Genomic DNA, 7,335 nt, shown 5'->3' on the forward strand with positions numbered 1-7,335 from the left:
ATTATATCAGTATATCTTATTATATATAGTATTAATATTAATTATTTTAGAGAATTTTTCATTATTTAATTTCTTAAAATTAATACTTGTAGTTGTTACATAAATCTCGTATCAAAAAGTGACAGGCAAGATGTTCAAAATAAAGTATTATATTTTGAAACGTACATGAATCATTAATCATACTAGAGATCAAGGAGTTGTGACAGTGTACTCAGCTTATTATAAGAAGCAGATTACTTTGTGGAACGTAGTGTTATTAAAGTATTGAATAATTGTTATGAATATTCTGCAGATTATTCTATTAATATATTATATACGTGATAGTTATTCGCATAATATGTTATTAAATGTTTATGCTTTCATTGATATAAATTAATCAATAAATAAAGATGATTAGAATAATAAATTAATTTCATTAATTTTTATAGCTTATTCATTCTTATTTATTGGTAACTGGACTTAAACAGAGACATTTAATAATATGAGATTTAAAAGCTATTCTTTTATTGTGTATTTATTATAGATTATCAATTTTCTCTACAAATATATATATATATATATATATATATCCTATAATAAATTATTGATTTTAATAATTTTTTTATTTTTGTTAAAATATTACAATATTATCTATCTTGCTAAATTTTATATTATCTATCTTACTAATATTTATAATATTATCTTGATTATGTAATTTTCTACATTATCATTAATTTGAACCTATTTATAGCACATATCAATATTGAAATACCACTAAACATTAATATTTGCAAATATTCAAGTTTCAAGTTATTACAACGTAATAATTATCACGAAACTTGGATTGTCGACAAAGTTGGTGATTCGAAATCCTCTTGGAAGTTATAAAATGAATATTAAAGACTTTTCTAATTTATATCATTAATTTGGGTATTCTAATGGTACTCGTTGCAGACAAGCGAATTGCAAATCTGGCGAATTACAAATTTTTCCTTTGCAATAGGCAGCATGGCGAAACCAGTAATTTTATTATTAAAATAGCCAGTGAAACTGTTACGCCTCTTTTTGTGGAATGTTAAGGAATTCCTTTCTATTATAAAACCGATTAAACTAACCGTAAGTTGAAATCTTCGGTGCGAACTTTCTAGCGAATGTGCCGCTAATATTCTTTTTAATTATCACTTCTTAACCGCATTCTCGTTATACGAATGGCTGCTTACGAGCGACTTTAATGGGGAGGGATTTTAATGGGGTACACTTCGATTTTGATGATAATTGCAATTATTCCGCTGGATCGATGAAAGAAAATGAGCTTTTAGGAAATTTTGTTAAAAATCGGGATAAGAAAATCGATAAAGTTATTGATGGAATTGAGGTAGCTATAGATTAATAGTGTTCAATGCAAAAATTTTACTTAGAAAAATATTTCGGAAAAGACTATATTATGAGTCGGAATTTTTAGACGAATTACATTTTGATAGGATCAGTAAAGTAAGTTCAGGAACAAGCTAAAACTTTGTAATTATTAACATGGGTACTCTTACACAAAACGCGAACGACAGAATTCAGCTCGTAGTCGGAATATTTGCAATTCAATGCATGTAAATACGCGAATTACAGTGTTCCAGTAAGTGGTTGCTCTTGCATTCGGGATTTAAGTATTTTGTGACACGTCCGCTATATAAATTCAGGCACGTGTTATCCTCGTCATCACGAACAGCTCTGGCAAACTCTGTTTCGCGAAATTTCCAATAAAATACAAAAGGTCTGATGTTTTTTTTTTATCAACTAGGGAGAAAATATTTTTTATTTCAAGTTCATTTATGTATACATTTTTATGTTTGTTTCGATGACATGCATATGTGTTTTAGTAGTTAATTGAAATAACTGAATATTTTTATTAAATATTTTGAAAAATACCAAACAAACTGAACAGTTATTTTTCTTTGATCTTTTTCGCAAACGTTTGATATGAAAGCAATGATATTATAAAGATTTACAATTAGGAAATACTTCAGTCTGTCGGCCTATGCTAATAAATAAAGATTACAGGAGACATTGTACCGAGCTCTTGTTAAATAAAGACCTGATGTTTCCTCCAATGACAATTGCGCTGCAGTATCTCGTTACTTCGATGTAGGACGTGGTCAAAGCTAGCTGCTCATCGTGAATTCAACCTAACTGAGAGTCACCCCCTCAGCTTTGTGTACGCGCGCGATTCCCTTGAAACGCGAATAAAGCTTGTTTTGTGTGGTACATAGTTCTTCATGGCAAAGCCGATTAATTATTAAATGCTCATGATGACCTCTTTCATTCAGAGATTAAGAGACATAATTCTACATTCCTTGTCGTTGTTATGATTTCTAGAGACTAAATCTCGAATGCTGTATTATGTGTACATTATATTGTATTGCTTGTCTCAAATAGTATTATGAAAACCATTTGTATATTGTAGCTCGCTGTATCTAATAAGAGTACACAAATCGCTTAAATGGAAATCTTTGTGTTACTCACAAAATTATTATATTGCTAGAAAATAATGTAATATTTTATTTGAATGAAATTTAAAAGTTTCGGAACATTTATCTGAAAGGGAGAGTATATTGATGGCGTTTTTATTTCATTCTTATCTTTTTAGTATATTTTATCATTGATAAACATAATTGTGACAGTGATTATGATTTCGTACAATTATAAATATTTGTTTAAATAGTTATATCGCGTGTTTTATACGATAAAGAATTAAATCTCTTTAATTAAAATGAGATAAAGAATAGACAGTGCGAAGAAAATGGGTTGAAGAAGAATCCTTAAGGATTGTTCTATTTAAGAACCTACCTACCAATGCGCAGATATTATACATACGGGACGCATATGAACTTTCCGAAATTCGAATATCTTTGAGACGAAATGGCTCCCACGTGTATCGTGTCTCTCTCTCTCTCGGTGTTCTATCCTTGGGATGCTGCTGAATACGCTTGAATGATATATCCCATCAGTAGATGATACATGTCTGAAATGCACTGATGGATTGCGTGGAATCTACATATATCGATTTTTTTATTTACGTCATTATTCGTAAAAATAATGGTTTACATAATTTTTATTATAAATGGATTTTGATAATATTAATTCATTGCTACATTGAAGCCTTTTATTTTATTTTATATTCTTAATAAATTACGATCTAATGAAATCTTTAAAGAAGAGAGACAGAGAGTGATATTTATTGTCTTTATTTTGTTAATAAATTTTTAAAATAAACTTTTATCCAAATTTATGGTTATTTTGGATAAAAGTATAGTATCTGTGATTTAAATCTATAAGTATATCTACCTAGATCGACTGTCCTCGAAACTTTAATTGTTAATGACTTTTTAATTAAACGTGTGTAAACGTGTGAAAAATCGACTTGTTTCGAATGTGCAAATGAAAATCTATCGATTGAGGAGAGTTAAATCTAATTTGCTCGTGATTGAGAGAGCTAGTGTGAAATTAGATTTAATTAAAAATGTGCAATGGAAAAATCGACTTGTTTTGGAATGTGTAAACGAAAGCCTATCGATTCATGTCATTTTGAGTACAGTAATTGCGATTTGAATCGGGGTGTTTTTTACGTAGCAATTTTTTATTTGCAAACTAAGTATAATATTTGTATGCACTTTTTAATATTGTAAAATATTAAGCATTTCCAAAAGTAACTAAATATTATCCTGTCATAAACTTGCAAGCATTCTTTTTCTTGAACTATGCACATTATACAGTATTACTGGTTTTCAAAACTTCTCTCTTGAGATAATAAAAAGAAAAACATCACGAAATGAAAAAGAACGTTCCGTTCATCTTGGATTTAACTGTTCGGCGTATTAAACACTTTAGCAATAAATTTATAAAACTTTCATTGATGTTCTTGATGTGTAACATGTCGTTAACATGCTTCTGTAACTTTCGTTTTGAATATTGAAAAAACTTTCTCGGAAACCACTAATCTGGATGTTGGATTAATCGAGACTATGCCAGAGGAAACACGAGGGATTTCGGAATCGATATGCGATATTACGTTTCGCTGTGTCACCAGAATATCTGCATTCGTCCCTATTTTCTTTCTCTTTCTATGTCTCTCTCTGTCTCTTACGATTTTTCCGGTAACTATTGCGCGATATAAAATACTGAATGTTTTCAGCACGTGCAATTGCGGCCTTCCAATAAAATCGAAAACTGTCGATATCATAGTAGTAACCATGTGACAATATTTAATATACTGTGAGTTCGCAGAGAAGAGAAATCATAATCAAACGATTCTGAAAACTCAAATCGTTTTGACTACATCGAATTCTAATTAAATATTTTTAATCGAGATTCACAAGAAATTAGAAATCAGATATAATTGATAGAAAATTTTCAACCTACAAAGCTGTATTTCCGTAATAAAAAGATACTTTAATTGTCTTATATTCTTTTATGCGGGAACAATGTACGAGTATGAACGATGAATAATATATTTATATAATATCTTTATTATTTATTAAATAGGAATTGTTGTACACAGTTCCGCAATCAACATATACAATACACATTTTTTATGTACACGATAGAAAACGAAAGATAAACCTTAAGGGGTTAATGTATTCAGGTGCTCGATCTTCTTGCTGATAGATTAAACTCGACGTACCGCGGGTCAACATAGCCAATATAATCTCTTTCGACTATAATAACTCGGTGGCGTTTATAATAAAACGAAGTCTGTCGGGTCACATTATGTCAGTTTGTGATAGGAGAATAATAACATCTTCATCGTAGAACTGACACGAAAGTAGTCTTTTTAAATTTTATTTAAATCATAAATGCGCTATTCTTATCTTTATCTCTTGATTTATCAGTACGTTGCATATTTAGAACGCGCTGACATAGTCGTATTCATCTTAATAAGGATCTGCATTTAGATCTCATTAAGCTCTTATTTAATGAGTATTTTGAACATTTCAAGATATATACATATAACAAAATTAAGTTTCCGTTTACTCCTTTTACCGAGTATATCATTTGAAATAGCCTGGTTTATAGTCAGATTATTATACTGTATACATATTTTACTTTGAAAAATTCAACTTACATTGCATATTACATTCTATAAAAGGTTCTGACGAAACGAGTTCAGAATTTTACGTTTTTATAGAATAGCTTTTAAATAGATTTTTTATTATTAATTTTTTAAATCGTTTTTCGGATTTAATTATTTTTAATTTATAATTTTATCGTATGTGAAAATAAAATTTCAAATTAGTTCTTAAAAAAATCATCTCTTGCTTAATTATTAGCTACTATCCCGTTAGTACCTGCTCGAGTTGTATCAATATACATATGTTTAATAATTGAAAATAAAAAATTCCAACAATTACTAATTTTTATAGACTTTAAATAAAAAATAAGACATCACGACACTTGCCATCGAAAAAAATGTCATACCGTTAATTTATCGCAATTTCAGCGATGTTTTTCGTTAGTTCTAGTAGAATTCTATGCTTTACGATAATTTTGAAACAGAGTTCCGGCTGCTATAAGTTTTCAATTTTGATTTTTTAGTATAACAAATGCGGAAACCTTTTTTTTATGTTTATAAGAAATTGTAGCACTTTTTAGTAGTTTTACAGTTTTTATCAAAATAAAAAGAGTTACGTATTTTTTATACTACAAGTACAACAAATTAAAACTGAAAATACAATGTGCTAAATTCGCAAATCTAGCATGACACTTTTCCTTTAATATATTTATAAAATAATATTCCAGATTAAATACGCAACATTTTTGTTAATAATATTATATAAATAACTCGTATATGCAGCTATAATATATCTCTTGTTAAAAAAAAAAGAAATAGCAAAATATAATAAAACCTGACTTTTGCTCGCTGTAATACCTTAAGAAATACTGTTTCATCGGTCCTAACATATTCTGCAAGATAAAAGTAAAACAACGGTAAGAAGTAGATGGATTGCGAAAAGTGACCAAGACCGATAGCATGAACAGGCGAGATCCTTGAGGAAATTTCACATTTAAGTAGACAAAGTAAAGGGATAAGACGTATAAAAAGTTTATCAAGCATGACGATGAATGGAATCGAAATTCGAGAGGCAACGTAAATTTTTAATAGTCAATTGCATATTTGTAAGGAAAGGAAAAATTGAAAAAAAAATGTAAAAATTAATTATAGTATATTTTATTGGAATGTAATTATACTAAAAAAAAGTTTGATAATAGCTACAAAATAAATGAATAAAATAATTTCAATCAAATATACTCAGTAATATAACAAAAAATAATTACATTTTTTGTAAATATTTAGTAATTATTACTAAACGGTTAGTTGTGTATCATGTTCGGTAATACTTACTAAATATTTACAAAAGTAACATTTTTATTTTATTAACCAAATATTTGATTGATTATTTCACTCAACATTTAGTACTTATTACTAGACTCTTTCTTCAGTGTACAAGATTAGATTTTTTCTGGATAAGGCAAATAATTAATGTGAAATAAATGGCTAAAGTATAACTAAATTATTTTAATCATAATTTATTATTTTTATTGTAATTGTAATTTAATTTTCAAAGTTTTAAAAAATTATTAATGAAAAATTCAAAATGTACATATTTCAATTTAATGTTATAACAGCTTTGAATTGCCTTGCCGCGAGCAATAGTTACAGAATCACTATAAAATATCTATATAAGAAACCATCGTTTTGCTTTTTGAACGGAGGTCGTATCAAGGTTACTGGTGCACATAAGTTAGAAGAAAAATCGTTATGCCAGACCGTCTTCGAATAGAGAACGTAGCAATGCCTCGTTCTCAACCATTAGCTACGGTGATGCACGGTGTGACTCGAAAGTAAATGCATAAAACAATACGAGTTTTTTGTGACATCATTTGCAATAAAACTGGAGTATAGATATTGTGTTGTTTATAAAGTCTTGAGAAATGCGTGAGAAATTCTAAATTTTGATCCAGCAACTCAAGATTAAAATAATCAAAATTTCTTTTTTTAGACCCTAATTTAAAATAATACTTTTTGATTTAAAAGTTTAAATTGGAATATAGCAGCCGTTATTTTTGCGTTATCGGTTATACTACGTTTCCTCGTGACGCCAAAGTTATTCTTGCATTATCACACGTGGAGCAGAACTCCATACTATTATACCTGGGATGATAAACAGGGATTTTTTAAAATCTTTTTTGGACTACTTATAACTGCCGCTGTGTTTCTCTGACTTCTTATTGATGGTCGATGACCATCACTTATGTACGTACATAATTATACGTACGTGTCGGTCGTATTTAACGAACTTGCGAATT

The sequence above is a fragment of the Trachymyrmex septentrionalis genome, unplaced genomic scaffold, assembly GCF_001594115.1.
Source record: "Trachymyrmex septentrionalis isolate Tsep2-gDNA-1 unplaced genomic scaffold, Tsep1.0 scaffold20, whole genome shotgun sequence".
NCBI classification, from domain to species: domain Eukaryota; kingdom Metazoa; phylum Arthropoda; class Insecta; order Hymenoptera; family Formicidae; genus Trachymyrmex; species Trachymyrmex septentrionalis.